At 42.0% G+C, this 15,467-nt stretch overlaps 1 protein-coding gene across 1 annotated transcript in view; it reads left to right on the forward strand.

Annotated features, from left to right (window-relative positions):
- Window positions 1–5,174: 5,174 nt before the first annotated feature.
- Window positions 5,175–15,467, forward strand: part of TMEM163 (transmembrane protein 163) — a 331,925-nt gene continuing 321,632 nt past the window's right edge. The window contains exon 1 of the mRNA XM_024975784.2: window positions 5,175–5,745. The gene's annotated coding sequence lies outside the window, so the exon portion shown is untranslated. The remainder of the gene's footprint in view (window positions 5,746–15,467) is intronic.

The following is a 15,467-nucleotide window of genomic DNA, read 5'->3' on the forward strand; positions in this document are numbered from 1 at the left end:
GCTATTGACTGGATTGCATTCCTTGTGGAGGCTATGGGAGAGAATTTGCTCCCACATTCCTTGGCCCATGGCTCTGCATTACTCCAAATTCTGCTTCCATGGTCACATCTTCTCCTTCTAACTTTCCTGTCTCCCTCTTTTATGGACCTTTGTGATTACATTGAGCCCACTCAGATAATCTAGGATGATTTCACATCTCAGGATCCTTAACTTAATCACTGTTTGCCATGTAAGGTAACATATTCACAGATTTGGGGGGTTAGGATAGTCTTCTTTGGGGAGGCATTATTCTGCCTACTACAATTGCCTACTGCATGGGATGTCAGGAGAGTCAAGACAGAGAAATTACCTGTAGAAAGTTATAAATTTGCTGTTTCCTTGTTAATCTCCCCAGCTGGAATGTAAGAATGGAGGTGCTTTTGGTTGAACTATTTAGTCTCTGTTTATGCTTGATACTGTGGTCACTGAGCAGAGCTTCAATATAATTGTTTTATATTTTATAATTATATTTAAGTTATAATGTATGAAAGAGTGAATGAAATTCTTAGAAGAAATATAAAACATATGCAAAAAAGCCATTATTATTTTTTTTTAAAGAGTATGTATATCCCATTCTTTGGAAAGAAAGCTTGTCTTGCTAGACAGAGAATGGTGGTAAAGACCACTGTGAATTATTGAGCCATTATTTTGTCAAATTTTGTGAATCAGTAAAACAGTATGTACTTATTCAAAATGTGTTTTATCTTTCAATGAAGAAAATATATCTGCCCATATCTAAAAAAAAATGATTTTCAGTTTTTCAGTTTAAACTTAACATGCAGATAGTCTGTCCACGCAAAGTCTGTCCCACTTTTTCTCGGCTTGTGTCACTGAGTCCATGGATCAAAGAACAGACTGGATTAAAGTTAAAACACACAAACACTGAGGAATTCAGTTAATATGCACTGATAGTGCCAAAGTAATCACAAGAAGAACTGCTGAGACGTCAGTAGGAATCAAGGCAAGGGCACAGAATTACGTTAGCTGTGATTGTATTTTCATCATTATACCCTTGCATAAAAAAAAAAAAGAGTCAGTTTAACTTCAAGAATGTCCTTAGTGAAACAGTAGAAATTATTAATTTTATTAAACCTCAACTCTTGATTATACACCTTTTTAATATTCAGTGTGGCAAAATGAAATATCTTCATAAAGATCTGGGGCTGCATATCCTGAAGAATGCATATCTTGGGTGACTATTTGAGTTATTAGCTAAACTAGCCACCTTCCTTATGAAATGCCATTTTTACCTGAAAGAGTAACTGTCAATCTGTGGCTAGTGAGACCTGAATATCTGATGGACAGTTTGTTGAAAACTAGCAAAATGGATTTGCTACTTTAAAGTAAACAACCAGCAGTATTTATTGCTAGTGGTAAAATTCTAACTTTCAAACTTTTCAGAAATAGAACTTTTAAAAACTTGCATCCATGTCCATGAATTCAGTAGCTTTCCATCAGCAGCTTTTCTGATGAAGTTAGTGGTGACTGTTACTTTTTAAATATTGTGTAATGAATTGGGTCAACATTTGGGAGACCTGCCTAATTCAGAAAACCAGTATTTTCCAGGTATTGGAATGCATGACAATATAAAATCTTTCCAAATGCGAGATAAACCAATGAATTTTAATGTGACAGAGTGCAAAAAAAGTCATTGATGTGATTTCCGATTCTATACTGCAGCTAACCTTTTAAGAAAGTACCAATTGTCAAATTTTAGTGTAGTATCAAAGAAGAATATCCAAAATCATCTGAAAAAGCTATTATAACAGCCCTCTCTTTTCCAACTCTGTATCTTTATGAGCCCAGATAATCTTCATATCCTTCAACCAAAGCCATCACAACTTATTTAGCACACAAACAAATGTAAAATCTGCAGTGTTGTACTATGCCATGTACTAAAGAGATTTGAAAAATTAACTCTCTCTCTCTCCCTCTCCCTCTCTCTTGTGGTTTTGGAAAAGATGATTATTTTTCAGAAAATGTTATATTAACATGAAATGGAATTGTTGTTATTTCTGCATGAGTTGGTAAATATTCATAGATCCAACCCACATAACTAAAAACTCTTTGAGGTCCTCAACAATTTTTAAGTGTGTAAAGAGGTCCTGAGGCCAAAAAGTTTGGGAATTACAATATAATGCAAGATAACCCTAATGTAACATAACCCTAACCCAGAAAGTCAGGGCATACTTGGGTCAGTGAAGAGGCTGTAATAAGATTCTATTTCATTATCAGTGGGCAACCTTTTGCAGATAAATACATTTAAATAATATGTAGTTGACTACATTGGTAACAGAGCAGATAATCAATTTACCCAGAAACTAGCAGGCAAGTAATTGTCTAAATATATTCTTGTTCTGACTATCCCTTTATTTTTATCACCCTCTTGGGGAAAATCAAATTGGAAATATGATAAGGCCAAAACTCCTACTGTCCATGCCCAGCCTCCCATGACAGGTCTGCCAGTGAGAATTTCATACCAGGCCTCAGGATATGAGTGGGATGTATTCCAATTAAAGAATAGTTGTTGACTTCTCTAGGGAAAAAAAAAAAAAAAGCAGTGGGATCAATGGATATTTAGCTACAGTAACAAATGGGATTCAGCTGGGGCCTGATGGGTCTAACTGGGTATCAAGGTCTTTACCTATTTTTGACAGACTGAAACTCCAAATCTTGTCCACTGATATTGGTGTGCAGCTGCCTACACAGATTTATTCCTTCTCAGCTTTGATTTGGCACTGTCAGTGGTCATCTGGTCAATGTGTAAGTCCAGCCTTCAAAACCAAAGACAGTCATACAAAGATGGCTGTTGTTGTTCAGTCCTTAAGTTGTGTCCAACTCTTTGCAACCCCATGGACTACAGCATGCCAGGCTCCCCTGTCCTTTAGTATCTCCGAGAATTTGCTCAGATTCATGTCCACTGAGTCAGTGATGCTATCTATCCATTTCATCCCATGCTGCCCTCTTCTCCTTTTGTTTTCAATCTTTTCCAGCATCAGAGTCTTTTCCAATGAGTCAGGTCTTCACATCAGGTGGCCAAAGTATTGGAGCTTCAGCTTCAGCCAGTCCTTCCAATGAATATTCAGGGTTGATTTCCTTTAGGATTGACTGGTTTGATCTCCTTGCAGTACAAGGGACTTTCAAGAGTCTTTTCCAGCACCATAGTTTGAAAGCATCAACTCTTTGGTGCTCAGCCTACTTTATGGGCCAACTCTCACATCCATACATGACTACTGGAAAAACCATAGCTTTGACTATATGGCTGCAGTCACTGTCTGCAGCAATTTTGGAGCCCAAGAAAATATAATCTGCCACTGCTTCCACTTTTCCCCCATCTGTTTGCCATGAAGTGATGGGACCAGATGCCTTGATCTTAGTTTTTTGAAAGTTGAGTTATAAGCCAGCTTTTTCACTCTCCTCTTTCACCTTCATCAAGAGGCTCTTTAGTTTTTTTTCACTTTTTTCCATTAAAGTGATATCATTTGCATATCTGAGGTTGTTGATATTTCTCCTGGCAACCTTGATTCCAGATGGTGATTTATTCAGCCTGGCATTTTGCATAATATACTCTGTATAGGAGTTAAATAAGCAGGGTGACAATATACAACCTTGTCGTACTCCTTTCACAACAATGGCAGGCCCAATAAAACCAAAGTCAGCATCATGTCAAGGTTTAGACACTCTTGTTTGCAAGCAGTCTTCATTTGATCATTTTTCTTTCCTGTGTTTTTTGAGAAATTAATATTAAATATTGGCTGACAAATCTAGTCATTGCAGATAATACCCCTCTAACATCAGAAAGTGAAGAGGAACTAAAGAGCCCCAGTACTGTATAAAGTACAGTAATACAGTATTTTTATATCAAGCCCAGAATGTCTGGAAGCAAGCAAAAAGCAGCAGTGATGAGAAAAATGCACTGGCTCAGAGAAAGGACAGTGAGAGACAATAGGAAGAAGTAACTGAAGAACCAAAGAAATTCACCATGCAAGGAAATGGCAAGGGGATTTTCTTTATTTGAGGAGGCACAGGACCCAAACATAGAACAGAACACAAAGGTTGCAGCAGCCATTTAGAATGCAGCCCAGTGCTACCATGTCATCTATGATGAGAAAAAAGGAGCTACTGCCTGGACATCACTGGATTGTTTGTTTCAAGAGGCTAGGTAGAACTGAAGCCAACAAGGAACCAGAACCCGTGCTGTCAACATCAGGCATGAGTGAAATTGCAGCTTGCCCTCCATCTCCTATTGCTGATGATCCTTCAGCTCTACCATCTCCCACCTCCTCTCCTTCCTCCAGTCACTAACTCTTCTTGGCAGTTCACTCGATGCCCGTGGTTAAGAATCTGCACACCAGTGGAGGGGACACAGATTCGATCCCTGGTCCGGGACGATTCCATACACCTCGGCTCAACTAAACCCATGTGCCACAACTACTGAACCCGAGCGCCTAGAGCCTGTGCTTTGCAACAAGAGAAACCACTACAATGAGCCCCCACTTGCCACAACTAAAGAAAGCTGGTGCACAGCAATGAAGACCCAAGGCAGACAAGAATAAAAAGAAACAAATAAGTAAAATTTAATAGTACTTTATTACCAAAAAAATGCTAACCATCATCTGACAATGCCGGGTTGACAAAATCTTCCATTTGTTAAAAGCACAGTATCTGCCAAATACAATAAAGTGAAGTGCAATAATGAGAGACGCCTTGGTCACTTACAAATGAAACAGTCCTAATAATTTATATTTGAGTTCTTTTTTCTATAAATTTGGTTAAAATTCCTGGTCAAAACAAGTGGGAGTCCATTTTACTTATAATGATAATAATAGCTGATGTTTCTTAAGCCTCTTCCGTGTGCCAGTCACTGTTCTAAGGGCATCACGTACACTCACTCATTTAATCCTCACAGGAACCTACAAGGGGCTACATCTCCATTCTGCAGATGAAGAAATTGAGACACTTGGTGAGCCCCATTTCCATCAACCCCGTGTTCAACACACTTTCTCTCGCAGGTTAGGAAAAACCTATGAAGACCTTGCCTTCTATTTGAGAAGTCACCAATTAAGTGAGTTATTGTACTTGGAAGGGTCCAAAGTTTATTTCTGTTACCAGAAGTGTCTCACGGAAACCTTGGAAGGATAAGACAGAATGATGGCAGCTGCAATGTGAGATCCCAAAGGAAAAGTCAGTGGCAGGCTGCTTCCACATGAAGAATTCTCTTTGTGCAGAATGGGGGTTAGAAGGATTCTTTTCTCTCTGCAAGATTAACTGAATAATCAAGGGTAGCATACTACTCTCAGAAATACGGACTCCGTCAGAAAGAAGATGGATCAGGAAACAATGGCGTGTTACCATAGCAGAGGACATGGGGAGTTGGCTTTTCTGCTATCTCCTGGCAACCGTGTGACAAGGAGCTGCACCAGGTGTTGAAATACAGGAGAGAAAGCTCCCACTCGGGAATCATCTGGAAGAGAACTTTAATCAAGTTTACCTTGGTGCCTCAAGAGAGGCTCAGATTTATTAATGGAAAATAAATATGTCAGGCCCCCCTAATGTATAACTCCGTGGATCTTCCTGATGTGTCATGAAAGCAATGAAAGTTTACCTCATGAAGGAGCCTTCTGCTTTAGTTTTTGAAAAACATGCCAAGGAAGGATTAGCCTTTGTTTGCAATTGCCTTCGTTCAGGGGCCGAGTACTTGCGGAGGTGAGTACCTACTGGAACAGAGCTGCCAATAACCTTCTTCTTCTCTCTAACCACTAAATCTTTTAGGTATTCCCAAGCTACTGTGTCTTTGTCTACTTCATTCCTTTAAAAGAAATTTGACCTATTTATTTTTTAAAAGGTTAGACTTTATTTTGTTTTTGGGGTGTGCCATGTGGCTTGTGGAATCGTAGTTCCCTTACCAAGTAGGTATTGAACCCAGGCCGTTGGCATTGAGAACTCAGAGTCCTAACCACTGGACTATCAGAGAATTCCACTACTTTATTCTTTTTAATTGCTGCCTGGAATTTTGTAAAATGGATGTTCTATAGTTTAGTTTGTTGTTGTTTAGTTGCTAAGTCGTGCCTGACTCTTTGTGACCCCATGGACTGCAGCACTCCAGGCTGCAGTTTAGGTTACTATTGTCTAATTCATGGACAGTTAGGCTGTTTCCAGAGTTTTGTTATAACAAGCACGGCTCTCCTCACCATCAGGTTAATGCTACTTGTGCAAATAGGTTTGCTGGGTTGAGGAGTGTGCACATTTAAAATATTATAGCAACTTCCTAGGAATACCCTGGCAGTACAGTGGTTAGGATTTCACACTTCTACTGCAGGGGGCACAGGTTTATTTCCTGGTCTCTGGTCAGGTAATTAAGATCCGGAAAGCCAAATGGCATGGCTAAAATATATATATATATACATATATATATTTATTATAGTAACTTCCAAATTTCCCCTCAAAACACTATAGATTTTACATTTTTGTTAACGGCTCCCTGTGAGCATCCTGCCCCCTTCCTTCTCAGCGCCTTTGTACATGTTCTTCCCTCTGATTGGGCTGCTTGTCTCTTACTCATCTTTCAGGGCTTATCTTAAGCTTTCCTTTTGGGGAGCCTCCCCTCACTCCCTGTCCAGGTCATGGTCTTGTGTCCTAAGTGGTCAGAACATCAAGCTCTTTTCCTTCAGAGCATTTAGTATGTGTACATTAATAATTGTTGTTGGCAATATGATCTCTGCCTCCTTGAAACCCAGCTTCTACACCTGGAAGTTCTTGGTTCACATACTGCTAAAGCCTAGCTTGAAGGATTTTGAGCATAACCTCGCTAGCATGTGAAATGAGCACAGTTGTGTGGTAATTTGAACATTCTTTGGCATTTCCCCTCTTTGGGATTAGAATGAAAACTGATCTTTTCCAGTCCTGCAGCCACTGCTGAGTTTTACAAATTTGCTGACATATTGAGTACAGCACTTTAACAGCATCATCTTTTAGGATTTGAAATAACTTAGCTGGAATCCTGTCACTTCCACTAGCTTTGTTTGTAGTAATGCTTCCTAAGGCCCGTCTGACTTCACACTCCAGGATGTCCAGCTCTAGGTGAGTGACCACATTGTTGTGGTTATCCCTTGAGAGATTAGAAGACCTTCTTAAATGAATATTAATGATGGGATTGCCTAGTTAAATCTGTGCTCTATTGACAGATTTAATTTTCTATTTGTCCCTCCCTTAGATCCATTCTTTGACCTTCTCCAACTCCAGAGGTTGTTCCTAGGCTCCTTTGTCAGCTGGTTTCCAGCTAGGTTTGGCCAATGTCAGCTGTGGAGACTGTGACCAGTACATATTCCCATTCTAGAAAGCATTCTCCAATAGGAATATACTAAAATTTCACCTAATTAAAAAAATCATACACAAATTCCAGTATATTATTATGGGTCCCAAGCAATAACCCACCATATCCTAGAAGTCCCATGAGAGAGAACGCTGAGAACTTTGAGTACTAAAATAGGCTTATCAAATGAGGGCTCCCAAATGGATAGCCAAATGAGGGGTTTCAGATCCAGATGATTTACTATTATTGGTAGTTATAATCTATGGAGTTGCAGCAAATACTGAATCGTTGCTCCTAGGGGAAATGCAGGGTTAGGTTCCTGCAAGCCTCTGATCACAAAATTTCCATCAGTGGTGAAGATATAACTTTGTTTTATGTGTGTTTCTGTTTAAAGACACCTTGTGTTTCATTGCTTAGTCATGTCCAACTCTTTGTGACTCCATGGACTCTAGTCCACCAGGATCCTCTGTCCATAGGGATTCTCTAGACAAGAATGACTGGGTTGCCATGACCTCCAGGGAATCTTCCCAACCCAGGGATTGAACCCAGATCTCCTGCATAGCAGGCAGATTCTTTAATGCCTGAGACACCAGGAAAGCCCTAAAGACACCTTATCTAGTTAAAGGGAAGTCATCACAATGCAGCATTACCTATTCTTTATTCGAAGCACTTAGTTAGTCACTCAGTCATGTCCTGCTCTTTGTGACCCCATGGACTGTAGCCTGCCAGGCTCCTCAGTCCATGAGATTTTTCAGGCAAGAGTACTGGAGTGGGTTGCCATTTCCTTCTCCAGGGGATCTTCCAGACCCAGGGATCGAACCCGGGTCTCCCGCACTGCAAGCAGACTCTTTACTACCTGAGCTACCAGGGAAGACACCTTATTTAATGTATATTTTTGACTCATTAACATTGAACTCATGGCCAGCAGCACTAAACTTATGCCTGAATGAAGCTAATCTAACAGATATATTTTCTCCGTAAGACACATCACAGCCATTTTGAGTTTAGGAAAAGATAGCACTTCAACATTATGCTTGGGAGTCATTTTAAACAGCAAGTGTATGAAGGTTAGTCACTCAGTCATTTCCAACTTTTCACAACCCCATGGATTGTAGCCCACCAGGTTCCTCTGTCCATGGGAATTCTCCAGGCAAGAATAGTGGAGTGGGTTGCCATGCCGTCCTCCACTGTATCTTCCCAACCCAGGAATCGAACCCGGGTCTCCTGCATTGTAGGCAGATTCTTTACCATCTGAACCATCAGGGAAGCCCCCTTAGATAGCAAAATCACCAACAAAAAGCTCAAAATTTTGAAAAGTGTGGCACTAAATAGCCTGTGCAAATAATGTTATTTACAGTGTGAGAGCTGAAACAAGAAGGCAGAATATCAGATTATTTAGTCTCAGCTAACTGCCCAGAGACTCAAATTTCTCACTAATCTGCATTTATGTACAAATGACTACAAAAGTGCTGCAAGTACAGTCAGTCCTCTATATCTGCAGGTTCAACCAACAGTCGTTGAAAAATACCCAAAAAAAAAAAAAAAAAAAATTCCAGAAAGTTCCAAAAAGCAAAAGTTGAATTTGCTTGCAATGACAACTATCTACATAGCATTTTCATTGTATTAGGTATTATAAGTAATCTAGAGATGGTTTAAAGTATACAGAAAGATGTGTGTAGGTTCCATTGAAACACTACACCATTTTATAAAAGGGATTTGAGCATCCATAGAATTTGGTGTCTGGTGGGGTGTCTTTGAACACCTGTGACTACTATCCTCCCTGGTGGCTCAAACGGTAAAGAATCTGCCTGTAATGCAGGAGACCAGCTTTGATCCCTGGGTTGGGAAGATCCCCTGGAGAAGGGAATAGCGACCCACTCCACTATTCTTGCCTGGAGAATCCTGTGGACAGAGGCGCCTGGTGGGCTACAGTCCATGGGGTCGCAAAGAGTCAGACACGACTGAGTGACAAACACTTTCACTTTTTCACCTGTGACTACTGAAGGAACCCTTTATTGCTTTAGGGGTTACAAATACATATACATTTTAGTGAATAGGCAAATTTGCAAATTCAGACCTCCAATGCTGCTGCTGCTGCTGCTAAGTCGATTCAGTCGTGTCCGACTCTGTGTGACCCCATAGACGGCAGTCCACCAGCCTCCGCCGCCCCTGGGATTCTCCAGGCAAGAACACTGGAGCCAGTTGCCATTTCCTTCTCCAGTGCATGAAAGTGAAAAGTGAAAGTGAAGTCGCTCAGTCATGTCTGACTCTTAGCGACCCCATGGACTGTAGCCTACCAGACTCCTCCGTCCATGGGATTTTCCAGGCAAGAGTACTGGAGTGGGGTGCCATTGCCTTCTCCTATAGTGAGGATCAACTGTATTTTGTTTGACTAGGATGATGACACCAAGAAACGAACATTGAGCTGAAATGACTGGGATTACAGGATGTCCCCACTTCCAAATGTTGACAGGAAGCTGACTGCTTCACACTTACTTTTCCCTACCGGCCAGTAGAGGCAGGAGAGTCTGGAACTCCTGGCGTGGTTTACCTCTTCCATCAAGGGCAGGTCTGAGAAACCATCCTCTGTGTGTTGTTTATCCCAGTGAAGTGGGATGAATGAGTATCAGGGGCAGGCTTGGACGGGAAGGAAATCATAGGAAACAGAGACGTGTCTGATGGAGGGGAGGGCAGAGATATTCTAGTGTCTATCCAGGTGGGGGTCAGGATTGTGGACCCCCAGTTTCCAGTGCCTTGGGTTTCTCAAGGAGCGCACAGGGCACCACGGGAGGTACTGCCCACTTCCTCCAGCCCAGCCTCTCCTCTTCAGGCCATTGGGTGGGGCCTGGGCCAGTCCACCATCTCATTCTGCCCTAAGGACATTTCTCTGCAGTTTCAGATAGGTGGTCTCTCCTTGGGCCAGAACCGGGAGAGAAAAAAAGGAAAACAAAGCACTTCCCTAGTGGTCCAGTGGTTAAGACTCCATGCTTCCAATGGAGGGGACGCAGGTTGGATCCCTGGTCAGGGAACTAATATCCTACACTCAGTGGGGTGTAGCCAAAAGAAAAAGAACTGGGAGAAAGTGGTAAACAGACAAGTTCCCAGCATCTATTCCCAGCATGCGTGGAGTGAGTTTTCCAAGGACCTGAAATCTATCCATTAAGCACACAAATTAGGCATCTGGGTGGAAATTTTTTGGATAAACATTTTGTTTCACTGCCAGGTAAGATGATAATATTAACCATAAAATAGTTTGTGGCATCACCCTTACTACACTACAGTTTTTCACTGAAGTGACTTCCTTAGGGCTCAAAGACTTCTATACTGAACACCAACAGCTGTCTTCCTTTTGTTTATCATTTGTTGGATTTTGACTATTTAGCTGGCCAGTAATTACTCTGCTCCTATCAGCGTTCTCATCAAGTCCAGAAAACTGTCAGGTTCAGACTTAGCAGGGTAGATCTGAGCTGTTAAGCCAGAAAAAATCGTCTGGAAACCCCAGAGTAGATGCTGCAGCGAATCTGTTTGCTGACTCTGAGTTCCAGAGAATTCTACAGAATTATTGCTGTAGTGGGTTCCCTTGTCCTGGTCCTGTGTCTTGGTCAAGATTTTCAACTCTGAAACAAAGACCTATTACTTCTGCAGTTTTTCCCAGGCCTGGCCTCCTAGTGGCAAACTCGCTTGCTTTTGCCATGCTGTGGTCTTGTAAACTGATCATCAACCTCCACACCCACTCTGTGACCACTTTTTATTTTTTCATTTAAGTGGTTACATAGTAATGAATTTTAAAACAACATTTATATATTGATTTATTTATGGCTGCTTTGGGTCTTAGTGTGCAGGCTTCTCTCTAGTTGTGACACAGGCTTAGTTGCCCCAAGGCATTTGGAATCTTAGTTTCCTGACCAGGGATCAAATCCATGTCCCCGGCATTGGAAGGTGGATTCTTAAGCACTGGACCACAAGGGAAGTCCCCACGGCCCCTCTTTTCTTTATTGCTTCCTTGCTTTCTGGTCCAGCTGTTGAGGTTGGTGCTGCTGGCCAGAGATGGGACATTATGATATGCATCTGATCAGCCATATCCCAGAATTAGGTTGTTTGCTCAGAGATGGGTTGATAGGAAATCTCAGTGGGCGGAAGATTTCAGGCATGGCAAAGTTTTCCCCTGAGGGGCTAGAGAAAGCAAGTAGCAGAAGAGTAACTTCAGAATGCCTGCACTTTCTGAAGGAGTTTCTAGAACTCCTAATGAGAGGCTACTTCTAGAAAAGTAAGATTTCTAGCCATTCCACAGTCAGTATAACAAAGACAAAAGTTTTTCGTTTTGTTTCATTTTGTCTGGACTGAGCAAATGTTGAGATTTTACCAAGCATCAGCTCCCTGTCACAAGCAAACTCCAAATGGGAAAAAAGTTTCCTCCCTACCTCTGGGGATGCCATAGGTGCCCAACACCCCCTCCCCCAGCCCATGACCCAGACCAGAAGCCAGGGATGCATGACCGAATGCCCTTTTCCCTCTTGCTGCACAACAAATCTGTCATGAATTTCCATCATGATGCTCCATCCCACCAGTGTCTTGAGTATGTGTCAGTCCTCACCACTGCTTCATTCCAGGTTCTGGTTTCTGCTGTTCCACCTGCCGCACCATCACCCGAGAGAACGTCCCGAAAGGTCAGCAGTGTTCTGTGCCCCCTTTGCTGTTGTTCAGTCACTAAGTTGTGTCCAACTCTTTGTGACCTCATGGACTGCAGCATGCCAGGCTCCTCTGTCCTCCACTGTCTTCCAGAATTTGCTCAGATTCATGTCCATTGAATCGATGATGCCATCCAACATCTCATCCTCTATCGTCCCCTTCTCCTCCTGCCCTCAATCTTTCCCAGCATCAGGGTCTTTTCAAGTGAAACAGCTCTTCACATCAGGTGGCCAAAATACTGCAGCTTCAGGACTGGAAGGCATCAGTCCTTCCAGTGAATATTCAGGGTTGATTTCTTGTAGAATTAACTGATTTGATCTCCTTGCAGTCCAAGGGACTCTCAAGAGTCTTTTCCAACACCAAAATTTGAAAGCATTAATTCTTGGGTACTCAGCTTTCTTTGTGGTCCAATTCATATGCTCCTTTGCACATCATCAACAGTTTCATCAGCATGGCAGGTGCAGCCTTTCTCTACTTTGCTGACAAAGCATGCGTTTGTTGTCAGCTCAGAGGCTTTTCACCAGAGTCCCCAGTTTGCCTGGTAGTTCCACCTAGAAGATGGACCCAGAAATGTGCTGAATCCCAGATGTCCACCTGATAACTCAGTAAACCCAGAAAAGTTATTTAACATTTATGAGACTCACTTTTTCCATCGGTAAAATGGGGATAATTATCAATACATCTAGCATCAAAACTCATCAATGTAAACTGGCATTGGAATCAGAGGATATGTGAAGAAGTAACTTACATTTTACACAACTTTAGATTGTTGGCTTCTCTGGTAAGAATGCATGCATGTGTAGTCATGTCCAGCTCTTTGTGAACCTTTGGACTGTAGTCCAGCAGGCTCCTCTGTCCATGGGATTTCCCAGGGAAGAATACTGAAGTGGGTTGCCATTTTCTTCTTCGGGGGATCTTCCTAACCCAGGCATCAAACCTGCATCCCCTGTGTCTCCTGCATTGCAGGCAGATTCTTTACCTGCTGAACCATGGGGGATATGCACTACTTTCACCAGTAAAAATATTCAAGGGATGAAAAAATAGTCTGGTAGAATTTCTGTAGTGTCTGGTTTAATCCAGCTTGCCCACTTATTTGCTGTGTGACTGTGGGTGAGTTACTTAACTTTTCTGTGCTTACTCTGCCAATTTGTAAAATAAGAATAACTATAATATTTACCTTGCAGAGTTGTTTACTGTAGTCATTAAATGAGTGACATACATTAAGTGTTTGGAATAGTGCTGGCACATTGGAAGTGCTGCGTAGGGGAATTCCCTTGTGGTCTAATGGCTGATACTCCACGTTCCCAATACAGGGGGCCGTGTCGGGGAACTAGATCCCACATGCTGCAACTAAAGATTCTGTGTGCTGCAATGAAAATCTCGCATGCTGCAGCCAAGACCTGGCACAACCAAATAAAAAAGAGAGAAAAAAAATGACCGTGAGAAGTGCTGCCCAGGACTTTGCTGAGATTAGTGATGGATGATGAGACAGTAAATGAATCATACCTGTCTGATGTCGTCTGCCCTCCCCACATATTTCCTAGGATTGCTGTGAGGATCCAGTGAAGTGATATACGAGTGACACCTGGTCCATGTCGAGCGCTCAGTGCCTGCTAAATGAATGCCAATTTTCCTCCCTCCTGCTCTCCTTGCATTTCATGCCTCAGTTGGAGGACTTTTCCTTTTCAAAGGCTTTCCTGATACCTAGGCTGTCTGGGCCAATCCCACGTGTTTCTATTTTAGGACACTTTCCATACGACCATGTCATTGTTGGTTTACTTCTGTGTCCTGTGCCAGACTCTCAGAAATTTACAACAAAATTGTCTTAATTTACCCTTGCATATCTAGTCCTTGCCCTAGTACCTGGCAAAGAGTAGGAGCTCAGTATACATTAGCTGATCTCTACCTTCATGCAATTTATAATGCATCTAGGGTGAAAAGAATGCAAATATCTGAAAGGTCAATCCCATCAACAAATGTAAAGGTCTATTTTTGGAATATGATGGCACTAGGGGCAGTGAGGGTGGAGGAGAGCTCCAGCCCTGGGAAAGGGTCAGGAGACATGGGTGGAGTGCCCAGTTGGTTGCTGAAAATCATAGGAGACTCAGCAACAGGTACCTAACTTCTGTGAACGGAGGTCCTGTAAGCTGGAGAAGATGACAAAAATGCCAGGCTCCAGGCAAGCCCTTGTGGCTCAGATGGTAGAGTCTGCCTGCAATGCCGGAGACCTGGGTTCTGATCTCTGGGTTGGGAGGATACCCTGGAGAAGGGAATGGCTACCCACTCCACTATTCTGGCCTGGAGAATTCCATGGATGGAGAGCCTGGCAAGGTATAGTCCATAGGGTCGCAAAGGGTCGGACATAACTGAGCACTTTCACTCTGAGGGGATGAACAGAAATTAGGCTTGTGGGGAGGAGGCTGGAATATTTCAGGCAGGGTAAAAGCTTGAGAAGAAATAGTTTAAAGGAAATGAAGAGACAGACAGGAAAGAATCACATATCTTTATTGTCCACAACGAGGAATTAAAAGACTCGTTTGCTTGTGAATGTGGCATTTTACTTCATCTGTCAGTTTTGAAGGAAAGCAGGAAAAACATGACCTGGACTATGAAAGAAAAGCTGGGGGACAGCGGGGGCTGCTCAAATCTGGAGAAAACTGCCTATAATTTCAATTACATTTTAAAAAATAGCACACTCTTGCATTTAGAACAAAAGCAGTAGGTATGGAGATAGTTAAGCTCATAACCAAAAGTTTTTATTGCTTTGAAGTTTAATTTAGTTGTTTAAATGAATTTTAATCTTCTAAATCCACAACTCAGTAAAAAGGTCTTTAAAAAAAAACCCTGGCACCTAGTTGTTTCGTATTTAGCTTTGAAGAACCAGATGGGACATACAAATAACACTCTTTTTATTATTGCTTAACTGTATTTTCTAAATGTTTTTTGTTTCCAGTGTGGTATTACTTGAGGAACTTTAAAATTTCTGAAATAAAAACAGACACAAGTTAGAATAACCTCTGAATTTTTTTGAGCTCATAATCTCCCATCTCTGGCTCATTTCCCTTTTACAGAGCAGCAGCCCAAGAGACAGTGATCGAAAGGAAACATGCAGGTTCTTTGGTGTCTGTTTATGTGTACTTTGCACCTTATCTACATTTTTGTGATGCTTAGACTTGAATAGTAACAGGCTAGCTGGAAACCATCTCTTCTTTGGTTAACCTTTGGCTATTGCCAGTGACTGAGTGACAGATCCTGTTGCTAATGGATGTTGTCCTCTAAGTGGAAAATCACTGGTCCACACACCGTTGGGGGCAGCTACAGGCACAGTGCAGTTTTCAAGTCACTCTACCTGTAATGCAAGAGAGATGATCCTCCCCCCATCTATCCCTGTTTTAAGCTGTTTTGTCCAACCTGGCAATGGGGTGAT

Source organism: Bos taurus, chromosome 2, assembly GCF_002263795.3.
Source record: "Bos taurus isolate L1 Dominette 01449 registration number 42190680 breed Hereford chromosome 2, ARS-UCD2.0, whole genome shotgun sequence".
Lineage (NCBI taxonomy): Eukaryota > Metazoa > Chordata > Mammalia > Artiodactyla > Bovidae > Bos > Bos taurus.